The sequence below is a fragment of the Salvelinus alpinus genome, chromosome 24 (genome assembly GCF_045679555.1).
Source record: "Salvelinus alpinus chromosome 24, SLU_Salpinus.1, whole genome shotgun sequence".
NCBI classification, from domain to species: Eukaryota; Metazoa; Chordata; class Actinopteri; order Salmoniformes; family Salmonidae; genus Salvelinus; species Salvelinus alpinus.
Window position 1 is genome coordinate 25,880,676 of NC_092109.1, and position 13,977 is coordinate 25,894,652.

Genomic DNA, 13,977 nt, shown 5'->3' on the forward strand with positions numbered 1-13,977 from the left:
ACACAAACATGTACACACATACATACATGCATACACACACGTGCATTCACACACGCATTCACACACACAAAAGCAAACACAAAAGGTTTCCAGGGTGTGAAACGGAAACAGATACAAGATTAATGTCTCTCCCCCTATCCACTCTCCTCTCACTCCCTTCTCCCCTGGCCTCTCTCATACCTTCTCCCTTGGCCTCTCTCCTATTTTCTCCCTTGGCCTCTCCTCTCCCCTCCCCTCCCTTCTGCCCTGGCCTCTCCTGTCTACCTTGGTAAACTGATATTTATTTACTATCACAGTGGAAAATAACTGCCTCAAGTCGACAGGTGCCCCTCACTATTTAATTCCACTGCGAAGCATGATCTGTGCCTTAACCTCCAGTTTGTGATCCTACAGGAGCACGGTTAATAAAAACAGTCAATTCTCTCAGCTTTGGATATCTAGCCTACAACAGAAAACAAACAGATTGCCTTCAAAAATACTGTCTACAAAATGCTGAAAACATTTGCACAATTTTTATGGATTATTAACATTTGCTTACATTTTGAAATTCTAGTGTGAATACACTGCATGTAATGTGTTGAAATACTGCACATATATTACAGTGAAAGGGCTGCATTCAGTGCTCGGACAAGTTGAGAGTGAGCTTACACCCATGGGACTCTGTGATAAATAGATGCACATTGTGACAGGACAGGCCGTATGGTATTGGCTGTGTAACAAATGTGAAATCACGCTGTGGCCTGGTTTTGTTGGCCAGACTACACTCCTCGGACCTGTCACAGAGCGAGAGAACGAGAGAGACCACATTTCCCAAAGCTGTCAGTCAGTGAGGTCCACTCTTGGAAAGAATGTCCGACACAGCAGAACAAAGACACAACAAAGCATCACACAACGCAAACAGAGAGAAGATTATTGTTCTTCTGCTTCAGGCACCTGATTGCACCAGCTCTCAAAACGGCAGAGCCAGCCAAACCAGTTAGAAAGTTGCACATCACTGATTTTTCAGAGGCCATAAAAGGAGTTATTACAACAAACGGTGCTTGAGCTAATTTCGTTGTAGTCGCCGTACTGCCTCCTCTGATGTAATGTCTCTTCAGATAACTGGGCACTGGGCGGCAGGTAGCTTACAGGTTAAGAGTGTTGGGCCAGTAACCGAAAGATTGCTGGTTCAAAATCTCAGAGCCGACTTTAAAAAAAGATGAGCAAGGCACTTAACCCTCATTGCTCCTGTAAGTCCCTCTGGATGAGAGCATCTGCTAAATTACTAAAACTTAAAAATGTAAAATAACTGCTGAGGTGGTGTGATGTGTATTTTTTCATGATTATGCAACAATACCCCACATTTAATTCAGGCTCTTGTGAATGATATTACCCATGTCCCTCTGAATGTACAGACTGTCATACACTTGAAAATCAAATAAAAAATCAAATAAAATTGTATTTGTCACATGCGCCGAATACGAATAATTGCTCCTGTAAGGTCTAATTGCTCCTGTAAGGTCTAATTGCTTACAGGAGCAATTAGACCTTATAGTGAAATGCTTACTTACAAGCCCTTAACCAACAATACAGTTTTAAGAAATATAAGTATTAAGTAAAAATAGATAAGTGAAACTTTACAAATAATTAAAGAGCAGCAGTAAAATAACAGTAGCTATATACAGGGGGTACCGGTACAGAGTCAATGTGCGGGGGCACAGGTTAGTCGAGGTAATTGAGGTAATATGTACATGTAGGTAGAGTTAAAGTGACTTGGCATTGATAATAAACAGAGAGTAGCAGCAGCGTAAATGAAGCGGTGGGGGGGCAATGCAAATAGTCTGGGTAGCCATTTGATTAGCTGTTCAGGAGTTTCATGGCTTGGGGGTAGAAGCTGTTAAGGAGCCTTTTGGACCTAGACTTGGCACTCAGATACCGCTCAATTTTTAGGGCCTTCCTCTGACACCGCCTGGTATAGAGGTCCTGGATGGAAGCTTAGCTCCAGTGATGTACTGGGCCGTACGCACTACCCTCTGTAGTGCCTTGCGGTCAGTGGCCGAGCAGTTGCCATACCAGGCAGTGATGCAACCAGTCAGGATGCTCTCGATGGTGCAGCTGTAGACATTTTTGAGGATCTGAGGACCCATACCAAATCTTTTCAGTCTCCTAAGGGGGTATTGGCTTTGTCGTGCCCTCTTCACAACTATCGTGGTGTGTTTGGAGGGTGGTTGGGTTTATTTGTTCAGTTACATAAAGTGCATGCATTTCTAAACGGTAAAACAGGTATGTATGAAAATACCCTCAAATAAAAGGTGACATTGTTCAGTTGACCAGTTAATTGTACATGTAGGCCACTGACTTGATGGCATGACAAGGTATGCATTGTGCTAATGTGAATGCATAAACACCAGGGGAAGGATGAGGCACGAGGTCGGTCGGCAGGCCTTCCATTCCAAACATGCAGCTAGTCAGGTATAAAATAGGCACACTGCAGCCCCTCCTCTGCTTACGGAACTACAGAACTGCTTTCTGATACACAGAAGAGCACCTTTGCTCGCAAGGCATGTGTTAAGTGTTAGTATCACTTCACAAAAATGATATCAGTCAAGTACAATAAACCTACCCTTTCTAATCCATATGAAACTGTAGTATTTGAAACTGTATAACTGGATACTCTTCAAACCCTATTACCCAGAGCACACGTCACCAGTTCACTGAATCAAGGACAGTAGTTTTGATGTGGAAAATAATGTCGTTGTGTGTTGTAGTGAGGGTGTGTCCCTTTAAGAGTAAGAGAGAGGAGGGAGAGGGAGCGCTGAAGGGGTCGTGGAGAGAGGCCAGGCCAGACTCATGTTTAATGGTGAGCACTGAGGTAATGTGATAGTCAGGGTGAGACCAACTCTGTCACTCTCTCGCCTCTCCTTCACCGCTCGTTGCACACGGCACAATGGATTCCTCTCCCTGAGCTCTCCCCGTATTTCTAATTCACTGTGCCGCAAATAATTACAATATCTAATCATTATTAGAAATTAGCACATGTACTGTACTGTAGTCAAGGTCTGTCACTGTTGTATAATGGGCTATTGCTCTCATGATAGAGGAAAGCACCAATTTGCCATCAGATACAGGTCAATCATATTAGATTGGCAGGTGATGTTAATCCTCAAACAATTGGGTAATCTAAGATTCCTGGTTAACAGACATAATGCATGCACATGTCTATATTATATCCTCGTAGGCATATCTTAATTTGACCAGTTTCTCACAGCAGAAAAATAATCCTGCAACAACATGAATTATTAAATGAAAATAATAAATATACATTGTTGTAGGGGTTAGTACATTTTTGGTGAGGATAAATTAAATTAAACTTTTTAAACCTCTAATATACTACAATTTGCATTTCCTGTTGCGCAGGAAAATTATCCCGGACAACAAAGTGATCAAATTAAAATAGTACATTTGTACAATATGTGCATATTCTGTAAAACCCATACATGCATGACATTGCATCAGCATGTGTACGTGTTCAGATCAACACTCGAGGCAGAATACATCACGTCCGATTGGTGTGTTGCCGGTGTTTTTCAATTTGTTTGGCATGTGAATTTGTTGTCTGTTTTAAGCCTAATCTATGGCGCTTTTATTTTTTCATATCATTTTGGGTTAGCGTTTGGATTAGCGTTTTCATTGTACCACACACCCATAGTTACAAGCTAGCATCGTGGTTAGCCCCTGTGGCTGGAACCTCTCCAACCTGACCGGAGCTTGGATCCTACTAGCTAGCAGGCACTAGTGTCTACCAGTGTTTTTATACATGACTAGGCCCAAATGCAATAGGTGCGAGATGATTTCCATGCAAGAGGAGAGAGAAAGGGTGAAACTTATCGATGGATGAGGGTTTGTCTGCTCTAAATGCATCACCATCAAGCAGCTACGAAAAGAGATTATCTGGTTGTTAGCTCAGCTGCGACAAAAGCAGAACCTGCTTTCAAACTTCACTGACCTAGCTGCATCCCAAGCAAATCGCATCTTGGACTTTAGTGCCTCCTACAGCCAGGGTGCCAATGAGTCGGGCAGCTTTGATCTGTTCCACTCCACCGGACAGATGGTAAGCTTAACTCCGATGCCCAGGGGAGAGACTGGTCACTACCCAGGCGTCGGAAGTTGGGAGGGAGGGAGGCAGTCTGGCTGGCCTCCATCTATCCTGGAAGATCTGATCCGGCTATCAAACAGTTTTACCCCAGTGGAGGTGGACCTAACGGCCCTGGGAGACAGCTCTGATCCTGGAAATTTACCAACAGCCGGTAGCCAGCCAGTGGTTACAACCTCTGTCCATACCACCAGCCTACCGCGTCTCCCAATGCCATCCACTGCTGCAGGTGTGTGGAGTCAAGCTAGCCTAGCTCGAAGCCCCCACCCTCCCTGCCTGAGGCAGTCCAATTCCGTTCCCCCCCTTCTACTCCATCATGACCACCTTCATTGTCAGCACTCTGGCATCATTACTGAGAAAAATCAGAAGTGATTCTTCTAAATAGCATTTTATCTCGGCAGGCTTTTTATTTGAAAGAAATTGTGGTTTAATTGACCCTGGTCAGTCAGTCGACTGCTCTTCCCTCTCCCAGCCTCCATTTGGCTCGATGGAAGATCAGTCAACTTCGAGTGAATTTTTGTTTTCATTTCAACAGCTTTCTACTTGTGATGTGCTAGACGCCTTGCTTAAGATTGATGTTAAATCTGACGATCATCTCGGGTGCTATCCCCAGGGTTTGGAAGGTGGCCCATGTGCTCCCTCTCCACAAATGACCAAATAAATATTGCCCAACTAGAAATTGTCTTACCTAGCAATTATTGGCAGCTTAGATCCTTCCTAGCTACGAGATGTAGTCTAAGTGTTCACCAGTCTGGTTTCACCCCATAGCAACATCAGCAGTTTCCATACAGTTAAAGATTGTCTGCAATCGGTATGGATCAGGCGTCATGTAATTGGTTTGAAAATTACTTGACAGACAGGACACAATGTTTTTTTCTGACAGTGTTAAATCAGGTTTCCTTGATATTATGAAAGGAAATACATTTTAGGTCCTGTAATTTTTACTGTCTATATAAACAATGTTGGTCTATCTGGTAAAAATTGTAACATGCAGATTACACTGTTGTGTATTGTAGCGGTTTCGGCGCCGGCAGGGTTTACACTTACAAACACACAACACCAGTCCAAGTGAAGGGTTAAACCGGTTTATTACTAGCAGGCTTTGGCAGCATTCTTGATATACAAAACCCAAAACAAACAAAGTAAACACTTCGCCACCAGTGGAAGGTCCTCCAAGCTTTGTCTTTGAGGGTCCAATCCTTGTTGAAATCATAATTTCCTTCTATAAAACCTCCTTCTCCACTGTACGCTCTGTCTCTTCAATAACCTCCTACTCCTTCACCTGCCGGGGTCAAAGAAAGAAAACTCAGGGCACGGTTAGGTAGAGGAACGGATTGGTTTCACCTGTCTGCAGTTTGGCTATGATTACAACTAGAGACAGGTGTGGCTGTTCTGCTGCAGTCTAGAAGTTTCCCCTGAGCTGTCCGTGGTCCTGCCTCTGGGGAATATTCACATTGCTGTCCATGGTCCTGGCAGCCAAAAAACAAAGAAACCTCGCAGGCACATAACGTCCATCCACAACACAACCCCTGAAACCACTACATACCTTCCCCCTCAGCATTGACCCTGTGGTCAGAGTGGTCGAAGAAAACATGGCATGCATACGATAAATGGCATCAACATTACCATGTTTAGACCCCGAACGGTGGACGATCCGATAGTGGAAAGAATGGAGGCTGAGGAATCACCGGGTGATCCGGGCGTTAATGTCTTTATTCTGCTTCATCCAGTTAAGGGGAGCGTGATGTGTCATCAATAAAAACTTGCGGCCCAGAACATAATATTTCAAGGACTCTAGAGCCCATTTGATTGCCAAACACTCTTTTTCCACTGTTGCATATTTGGTTTCCCAGGGAATCAATTTACGGCTAATGTACAGGGTATTCCTCTTCATTAACTTCTTGCGAGAGTACAGCTCCAATTCCAGTGTCTGATGCATCTGTCTGTGTAACCAGAGGCTTCTAAAAATCTGGTGAATACAGGAGCAGTGCATAAGGCAGTTTTTAAGGCATCAAACATCAAAAACAGCAGCAGCTGATCCCAGTTTCGCCCATCCCGCTCCATGGTCCGTCTGAGCATACATTTCAGGGTTCTATTAAATCTCTCGACTAGGCCATCGGTCTGGGGGTGTGCACAGAAGTGTGCAGTTGTTTGATTTGAAGCAATTTACATACATACACTGCTCAAAAAAATAAAGGGAACACTTAAACAACACAATGTAACTCCAAGTCAATCACACTTCTGTGAAATCAAACTGTCCACTTAGGAAGCAACACTGATTGACAATAAATTTCACATGCTGTTGTGCAAATGGAATAGACAACAGGTGGAAATTATAGGCAATTAGCAAGACACCCCCAATAAAGGAGTGGTTCTGCAGGTGGTGACCACAGACCACTTCTAAGTTCCTATGCTTCCTGGCTGATGTTTTGGTCACTTTTGAATGATGGCGGTGCTTTCACTCTAGTGGTAGCATGAGACGGAGTCTACAACCCACACAAGTGGCTCAGGTAGTGCAGCTCATCCAGGATGGCACATCAATGCGAGCTGTGGCAAGAAGGTTTGCTGTGTCTGTCAGCGTAGTGTCCAGAGCATGGAGGCGCTACCAGGAGACAGGCCAGTACATCAGGAGACGTGGAGGAGGCCGTAGGAGGGCAACAACCCAGCAGCAGGACCGCTACCTCCGCCTTTGTGCAAGGAGGACCAGGAGGAGCACTGCCAGAGCCCTGCAAAATGACCTCCAGCAGGCCACAAATGTGCATGTGTCTGCTCAAACGGTCAGAAACAGACTCCATGAGGGTGGTATGAGGGCCCGACGTCCACAGGTGGGGGTTGTGCTTACAGCCCAACACCGTGCAGGACGTTTGGCATTTGCCAGAGAACACCAAGATTGGCAAATTCGCCACTGGCGCCCTGTGCTCTTCACAGATGAAAGCAGGTTCACACTGAGCACATGTGACAGACGTGACAGTTCGGAGACGCTGTGGAGAACGTTCTGCTGCCTGCAACATCCTCCAGCATGACCGGTTTGGCGGTGGGTCAGTCATGGTGTGGGGTGGCATTTCTTTGTGGGGCCGCACAGCCCTCCATGGGCTCGCCAGAGGTAGCCTGACTGCCATTAGGTACCGAGATGAGATCCTCAGACCCCTTGTGAGACCATATGCTGGTGCGGTAGGCCCTGGGTTCCTCCTAATGCAAGACAATGCTAGACCTCATGTGGCTGGAGTGTGTCAGCAGTTCCTGCAAGAGGAAGGCATTGATGCTATGGACTGGCCCGCCCGTTCCCCAGACCTGAATCCAATTGAGCACATCTGGGACATCATGTCTCGCTCCATCCACCAACGCCACGTTGCACCACAGACTGTCCAGGAGTTGGCGGATGCTTTAGTCCAGGTCTGGGAGGAGATCCCTCAGGAGACCATCCGCCACCTCATCAGGAGCATGCCCAGGCGTTGTAGGGAGGTCATACAGGCACGTGGAGGCCACACACACTACTGAGCCTCATTTTGACTTGTTTTAAGGACATTACATCAAAGTTGGATCAGCCTGTAGTGTGGTTTTCCACTTTAATTTTGAGTGTGACTCCAAATCCAGACCTCCATGGGTTGATACATTTGATTTCCATTGATCATTTTTGTGTGATTTTGTTGTCAGCACATTCAACTATGTAAAGAAAAAAGTATTTAATAAGAATAGTTCATTCATTCAGATCTAGGATGTGTTATTTTAGTGTTCCCTTTATTTTTTTGAGCAGTGTATTTCATCACCTTGGACTTGAACAATATACCTTGCCCGTCAGGATTTCACGGTGTTAACCTACCCGGGAGAACATCTGTAGCAGCTTTCTGGTGATGCTCTTGGTGTTGGCACTACGGGAATAACTTTGGGATACCTGGTGGCATAATTCACCACGACCAGTATATGTTGAAAACCTTTCGCAGACCATGGTAAATGGTCCAATTAAAGCCATAGCAATTATATCGAATGGTGTGTCCATTGCTGGCAACGGGATTAAGGGATTTCGTAAATCAGGAAGGGGTGAGGTTCTTTGACAGTCAGGACACCCCTGGCAATACCTTACCACATCCGCATACACCCACGGCAGAAGAAGTTTTGTAACACCCATTCTTGTGTTTTGTCTCTCTGTAAATGTCCTCCCAACAAGTGGCTATGGGCCAGGCTCAGCATTGTATGCCGAAACGGGGTTGGAACCAACAGCTACAGCTACTAAAAATTAGGGAAAGTGAGTACATTAGCAGGATTTATATACCATCTATTACCTTGACATTCTGTCTGGCGTTCTGTAGGGTGGGGTCTTCCAGCTGAGCAGTACGAAACTTTCCTCTATACTGTGTTAACTCGGGAGGAAAAATCTCATTGGCATAAGAATTTACAGGACCCTCACCGTGCGCTTCTTCTTCCTCCTCTTCCACCATTTCTGGCCCATTTATCCCCACTGGGTTTCCTACCTCTTCGTCGTTTCCTTCCCCTTCTTCTCCCAGGAGAAATCGGCTATGGGAGTCGGGCAGGTAAGAACCAATTTGTTAATTTTCCTTTCATAGGTCAGGGAGTTCTTGTTCTTCTATTTTATTTTCACTGGAAAATGTAAATGGACCTGGTTATGCCCTATTACTGGCACAGCCATCTCATTTGTCCTGTAGTCCTTTACACAATTCTTGAAAATATGGACAGTCGCCACCCAGTAGCATGGGATATGGTAGGTTTTCAATCAACTCTAGGTTACCTCTGAACCGCCCTCTGGTGGTGTTAATCTCTACATCTGCGGTTGGATACGTTTTGGTGTCAGCATGTACACAGATGATGTCCATGGTTGGAGCGGCAGTCCTCTGCAACTGGGTTAGTAGTGAAGGGAGACAATGCTCCCGGAGTCTGGAAGAGCATCTACTTGTTTACCTTGGACCTGTATCTGACTGAGGTGCGGGGAATGGCAGTGGGCTTGGACATGGGTAGAAACGACATGGCAGTTGTGTAGATAATAAATGTTGACCTGCATGGGTTCCTCCTTCTTGGGACAGTTCCATGCGATGTGTCCTATTTCTCCACAGCGGTAGCACTCCCGGGTGTCGGTATCAACCCCTCTATTCCTAGCCCTTGCTTCAGGTTGTAAAACAGGGTCCTTGCGCCCACATTCTCCAGCCGTTCTTTGGATTCTTTCTTTCCAAACCCGGGGAGTCTGCAGTTGGGATGTCTTGCTCCTTCTTTGAGGCCTCCCTTTTCCTGGGTGTTTCTGTCCAGTCGGCTGGATTTGAGCAGTTTGTCAGTTGCTCGACATGGCTTTAAACGAGGTTCACCACTCCATCCGCTGTGGTGGGATTGCCCTGGCTGACAACCTTCTTTAGCTCGTAAGGTAAGCCCTGGATGTAGTGGTCAATCTATTCTTTCCACGATGACCCCAGTATAGAGGGTTGCGGGTTCTAGACATTTTTTTGCTAGGTGGACCAGGTCAAACATCTGTGACCTGGGTGCCTTCTCGGGTAGATACGTGGAAGTATGGAACCGCTGAGCGCTCAAAGAGACAGTGACTCCTAACCGTACTAATATTTCCTTCTTAGTACGGTTGGGAAACCGCTACAGTATGCTATTGCTCCCACGGTTGACTAGGCTCTTTCGGAACTTCAATCTGCCTTATTTGCTTTGCAAAAAGCCTTTGTTGAACTGAAATTGGTACTTAATACAGGTAAAGCCAAGTATATGTTATTCTTCGTATCACGTAAAAATGTATCTGATGATTTATGCATATACGTACATTGGATGATGCCCTCATTGATCTTGTCTCTGCTTATAAATATCTGGACATCTGGGTGATGAAAAGCTATCTTTTAAAAAGCATGTTGATGAGTTAATTAAGAAATTAGGAATAAATATTTGCTTATTTTATAGGAATAGGTCATGCCTTTCATTAAATAGCAGAAAACAAATCATTCAATCAACATCCATACCGGTTATAGATTATAGCGATATTGTCTATATGAATGCAGATACTGTACCACTGTATTGAAGCAATTGGACAGAGTTTATCACAGCACACTACGCTTTATTATGGGCGATAGTTTCAATAATGTATGTAAATGATCTCTTTTTCGTTATGTGTCGGACCCCAGTAAGACTGGCTGTCGCCATTGGCGTCTGCTAATGGGGATCCTAATAAATGAAATACATTCTGTATCAGAATAGGCTGGCCTTCTTTGAAGTCTCTTTGAAGCCCTCCTGCATAAACTTCCGTCAAACCTTACTCCGTTAACTTACAGACATACGAGATACCAGACCCGAGCTGTGTTCAAATACCCATACTAACTGTATACTACATACTTAATGAGTATATACTACATACTATATATAATTTGTTGATTTTAGTATACTGTAAACGAAAGGTATCCTTTCAGTTGAGCGTACTAGCGCTATGCCTGTCTACCGGAAGTTGATGCTGTTGCTATGCAACCTCTTGCTAGCTTGTTAGCATAAGAAATGACTTGCTAGACATCTTATGAAGGGTGTACTGTTGACTAACCCCATTCTGTACAAATTTACGCATCAGCAGTATTCAAATGAGGCTGCAATGAAAACTAATGGGACTGTAGCAACTGTGTTGGCATCAATCTGGGGTGTGAACTACGTTTCTATTCAAGCCTTGATTGACATGGTAATGGCCCGATATTATTGGAGAAAAGTTGAAAAACTGACCCCTCCGAAGCTGTACGTTAAATTGTGACGTGTCATCAGGGACAGGGTAAGGGGATATACCTAGTCAATTGTACAACTGAATGCATTCATTTTTTGCATCATCACTGCAAGCCATCATGACTCTCAAAAGCCGTTACTTCTGAAGATAACTTTAGCGTCGTCCTAAAAACCCATTTCAAATTCGACACAAACCTTCAAATAGGTATGTAATGACACGTTATATAAACTTTTTATAGTGTTTTATTTACATTTTAGAGGTGATAAGTTGGACAGATCGGGTGAAAAAAGCCGTTTCCCAAAACGGCTTATCTCATCTTTCCCTATCACGCAGTAGGTTTTGCTTCCCCATCCGTCATTTTTAAATAGACCCGACGGAGCTCATTGCCTTCAATCATGCAGAGATGGGCAGCATGAAGGTCTCGTCATTGATTTAGCTGGAAAGGGGATCAATTGTGCTTCACAATTGTATTCATATTACAGTTGACCTGAAAGTATTATGTTTTTGGGGCGCTAAAATAAGGTAAATTGTACGTTACAGCACGATGTACAGAAGTGCGTTAACTTACAGTATTCGTAAATTACATTTGGAGTGCCAGGATGCGCTCTGGGCATTTGTAAATTCAGAGCACTGTCAGATTGTCCGTTAGTAAATTAAGAGCATTACGCTCACGGAGCGTTCAGAGTGCACACTGGAAGCTCTGGCCGAGGAGTAGGGTTGATCTGAGCGTTCTGACCTCACAACGGCAGTCGAGCACCCAAGCTAACAGGCTAACATTGGCTAGCTTGCTAGCTACTTCCAGACACAAATGAGACAACAACTCAATCTTACCATTTTACTTGCAGAGCTCGTTAGGATGTTTTCATGTTATCCAGTGCGTTGGTGACTGTAACTGTGCAGATGGCAACAATTTAATAATGCATTTTTACTGACACCGGCCATATTCAATGGGTGTTGAGCGTTCATAAATTCATCAGTTATTCTGTGCTCTGGCACACCAGACGAGAGTGCTCTGAAATCGGAGTAGATATTTACAAACGCACCTAATTAGCAATGTCCATTAAGAATGCACAACGACTATACCACTTAGCTAAGCTAAGAATGACATGAATAATCAAGTCAATAAACATTTGGTATTTAGTTAGATTGCATATACTTAATATACTGGCAAGTTCGATGTATTAGTAGCCAACTAACATTAGGTAGCTAGCTAACATGCTGGTACATACTGCTGTAATGATATGCTATGCGGTTCGTAAGGATAGCGTAGCTAACAAATTGTCAGCCAACGTAACGTAACTTATTTGAAAAGTCATTACTTTATTACATTGCTCAACATTTTCTTAACATTTATCATAATTAGTTAAAGTAATGAATTTGTATCCACTCTCGTCAGATTTGGGCTGCATATTATCCACCATTTTCTTCAAATCTGAAACCGTTGTGAAGCCACGCCCATTTTCAGAAGAATTGCATTATGGGCCTGGACATCTGGCAACTTTTGGCATACTAACTATATCCATACTATGACCAATAAGCATACTACATACTCAATTTACGTCACAAATAGTACGGTTAGTGGGGTTAGTATGAGTATTCGAACACAGCTCCGGTCTCAGGGGATGCTAACTCTGGAGATTATTATTGTTAATACTATTAATATTATTTGTGTTTTGCTTTTCGTGTATTGATGTTAATATTGATGTGTATATTGAGGTGGATTGATGTTTTTACAGGGCTTAGCAAGACTCTTTCTTTTTTTATGGAAATGGAAAATGTTGTATACAATATTCTTGAAGCAATTGTATTATTTGTGGTCCATGTTCTAATGTACAGTCAATCTACACATGACAATTTCTGAATGAGCCATCTTTTTCTCACTCTTTTTCACATGTAGTGTGGTCATTGTATTTTTTTATTATACAAATAACGAGGACTTTGAAAGAGGTTGCAAAGGGATCTGTCTGCTAGCTTACCTTTATCCAATTGGCTGGGCTGAATTAAAAAGAGGTTGAAGAGCAAAAACAATGAAAACCAAGCCAGACTTGAAGCACAAGCAGGTGCTATTTTTGTGCTAGTGTCATGCTTAGTGATTGCTAGACACAGAAGTAATGTTTTTGCTCAGGTCATTATGTTTTAAAAATGAAGGAGGCACCGTGGAGAGTGTGATGAGTATTGAAAAAGGTGGGTTTTTGTTTAAGTACCAATAGTTTATAAATGAGTTGTACAGCTGTGTGTGTTCATGTTTTTAGGGGACGATTTTGTATTTCAAGAGAGATCATGTTAGGTGTTTAAGGTAAGGAAAACCTACTGTACTGTCCATTTTCCAACCATTTCTGAGACAACAGCCAGGCTCATATGTTTTGAAATATACTATACACTTTTTTATTTTCTATTTAACCTTTATTTAACTAGGCAAGTCAGTTAAGAACAAATTCGTATTTACAATGAAGGCCTAGGAACAGTGGGTTAACTGCCTTGTTCAGGGGAGAATGACAGATTTTTACCTCGTCAACTCTGGGATTTGATCTAACAACCTTTCGGTTACTGGCCCAACGCTCTAAATAAGCAAAATACTGGTATACAGAAGTGCAGTTTTAAAATTCAGAAATACATCTATAGATGTGGTGTTTTAGATATGATAAACTGTAGACAGCAGTCATGGGCAGTTTTATCGCTATGGTCCTGAGTGCATGCAGCATGCAGCCCCAGGCCCAGGGTTACCAGGCCTACCTAGTATGCCACCACTTCATCTCTCCTGCCACTGAACAGGCCTGGCTTTGTGCAATAAATAGATTGTTATGTAAGTTCTGACAAAAAGCGCAATGGCATCTCTGTCTTATTAATGAATGCCGTTGTTACGTAAAGCAGCTCGACAGCAGTTATGTTCTGCAATATGCCCCATTCCCCCTTTACTCATGTCTACACTTACGCATGCCCCCCTCTCCCCCTCAGACACGCATATCCCCCTCTCCCCCTCAGACACGCATATCCCCCTCTCCCCCTCAGACACGCATACCCCCCTCTCTCCCTCAGACATGCATACCCCCCTCACCCCAAACACACGCATACGCCCCTCACACACGCATACCACCCTCTCCCCCTCACAGATGCATACCCCCCTTTCCCCCTCAAAGCATACCCT

General features: G+C 43.8%; 1 protein-coding gene across 2 annotated transcripts in view; it reads right to left on the bottom strand.

Moving 5' to 3' along the window:
- Window positions 1-13,977, bottom strand: part of LOC139552406 (guanine nucleotide-binding protein G(z) subunit alpha) — a 56,556-nt gene that overhangs the window by 14,041 nt on the left and 28,538 nt on the right. The window lies entirely within an intron of this gene.